The sequence below is a fragment of the Cariama cristata genome, unplaced genomic scaffold, assembly GCF_000690535.1.
Source record: "Cariama cristata isolate BGI_N322 unplaced genomic scaffold, ASM69053v1 scaffold22959, whole genome shotgun sequence".
Lineage (NCBI taxonomy): Eukaryota > Metazoa > Chordata > Aves > Cariamiformes > Cariamidae > Cariama > Cariama cristata.
The window spans coordinates 1,302-4,182 of NW_009637719.1; positions in this window are offsets into that span (position 1 = coordinate 1,302).

A 2,881-nucleotide genomic window follows, 5' to 3' on the forward strand; every position below is an offset into this window, starting at 1 on the left:
GTGGTTTGGAGGAAGGGGTGAGGGTTGACCCCGAGGATTGGCCGAGGGACGGACGGGGGCGGCAGCAGAGGAAGGAGGGAGGAGCAGCAAAGGGGCGGGGTGGAGGAAGAAGCTCAGGATTGGCTGAGGGACGGGACTGGGGCGGGGCAAGGGATGACGGAGGGGTGGCTGGGCCAAGGGGTGGAGGAAGAGCTGAGGAGGTGGAGGAGGGAGAGCCTGAGGAAGGCGTCGGGGACCCTCTACTGCTCCGCCCTGGGCTGGTCAATCAACCTAGCGATCGGGCTACGAATCGGTCTATTGATCTATCGATCGATTGATCCACCCATCGATCGATTGATCCACCCATCGATTGGTCGATCCACCCATCGATCGATTGACACACCCATCGATCGCTATCGATCGATTGATCCACCCATCGATCGATTGATCCACCCATCGATCGGTCGACCGCTCGATCAGCGGCGCTCTCGGTCGCTCTGTCAGCGCCCCGACCAATCGGTCGCTCCGCTGGTGGCTCTATTGATCTGTCAGGGCCTCGATCGATCGATCGATCAATCGATCGGTGCATTGATCTGCCGCTCGCTCTGACGGTCGGTCGGTGTCCGTCTCTATTGATCTAGCAGGCTGTCTCTTGATCTATCGATCAATCAATCAATCAATCTATCAATCTATCAGTCTATCAATCGATCGATCGATCTATCAGTCTGTCAATCAATCAATCTATCGATCTATCAGTCTATCAATCAATCGATCGATCTATCAGTCTATCAGTCTGTCAATCTATCAATCTATCAGTCTATCAGTCTGTCAATCAATCTATCGATCTATCAGTCTATCAATCAACCAATCTATCGATCTATCAGTCTATCAATCAATCTATCGATCTATCAGTCTGACAATCAATCAAGCTATCGATCTATCAGTCTATCAATCAACCGATCGATCGACCTATCAGTCTGTCTGTCAATCAATCGATCGATCGATCTGGTTGATCAATCTCCCCACCAGTCGATCAATCTCCGTCTCTCCCGACCGATCGATCCCGAATTATTTCTTGCTCCCAGCTCTGCCCCTCGCTGCTCTCCCTCCTCCTCCTCCCCCCCCTGATTATTGATCAATCGATCAATCAATCAGCCAATCAATCCTCTCTCCCTTCGGACCTCCCCGCCTCCCAATAGCTTCGTCCCACCAACGATCCCTCCCGATCAATCGATCCCTACCCGCTCTCTCGCTCCTCTTCCTCTCCCTGCCGCTCTCTCCGGCTCCGGCTCCGTCTCTCCGGCCACGCCCACTCCCTCCCTCCCTCCCGCGGCCACGCCCACTCACTCTTTCTCCGGCCGTCCTTCACCCCGCCGTCAATCAACCAACCAACCAACCGATTGATCGATCGATCGATGGCTTTCGCTACCCTCCGTGCCAACCAGCTTCCGGCTGGTGGACCGGACCGCCCACCCATCGACCCCTCCCCTAATCAATAAATTGACGTATCGATCTCCCGTTGACCTATGACCTTTCTAGCGATGGCGTTATTGACCTTTCACCTCTCTCTTCCTTGATCTCTCGGTCCCTATTGGTCAGCCTGCTGACCTAGAATCTGTCGATCAGGCCAGGGATCCTCCCCTCCCTATTGATTGGTCTCTGGTGATCGACGTATCGATCTTCACCTCTCGATCGATCGACCTCTTGACCTATCACCTTTCCTTTGATCAAACTTTCCCTCTATTGATCGAGCTATCGAGTTTTAATCGCGATCTATTGGCGCGTCATCCTCCTATTGATTGACGTATCGATCTCCACCTATCGATCAATCGACCTCAACCTCTCTATCGATCGACCTCTTGACCTATCACCTTTCCTTTGATCAAACTTTCCCTCTATTGATCGAGCTATCGAGTTTTAATCGCGATCTATTGGTGCATCGTCTTCCTACTGATCGACGTATCGATCTTTATCAATCAATCTCTTGACCTGTCACCTTCCCCTTCACCAATCTTTCCCTCTATTGATCAATCTATCGAGATTTAATCAATCGCGATCTATTGGCGCATCCTCTTCCTATTGATCGACGTATCGATCTTCACCTATCGATCGACCTCAACCTCTCGATCGATTGACCCCTTGACCTATCACCGTTCCCTTGACCAATCTTTCCCTCTCTTGATCGATCTATCAAGATTTAATCAATCGCGATCTATTGGCGCATCGTCTTCCTATTGATCAACGTATCGATCTTCACCTCTCGATCGATCGACCCCTTGACCTGTCACCTTCCCCTTGACCAACCTTTCCCTCTATTGATCAATCTGTTGAGCTTTCATCGCAATCTATTGGCGCATCATCTTCCTATTGATCGACGTATCGATCTTCACCTATCGATCGATCAACCTCAACCTATCGATCGACCTCTTGACCTGTCACCTTTCCCTTGACCAATCTTTCCCTCTCTTGATCAATCTATCGAGATTTAATCAATCACGATCTATTGGCGCATCATCTTCCTATCAATCGACGTGTCGATCTTCACCTATCGATCAACCTCAACCTCTCTATCGATCGACCCCTTGACCTATCACCGTTCCCTTGACCAATCTTTCCCTCTATTGATCAAGCTATCGAGTTTTAATCGCGATCTATTGGCACATCGTCTTCCTATCGTTCCTATCGATCGACGTATCGATCTTCACCTCTCGATCGATCGACCCCTTGACCTATCACCTTTCCGCTGACCTGGCGTCCTCTCCATTGGTCGACCCCTTGAGCTTTGAGCTCGTTCTTGCCCAGCCCGTTGGCCTCTCGGAGCTCCCTCTTGACCACTCACCTCTCCCTCGCTCCAGCTGTCACCCGACCTCTCCCGGCACCAATTCCCGCGTCGCCGGAGCCG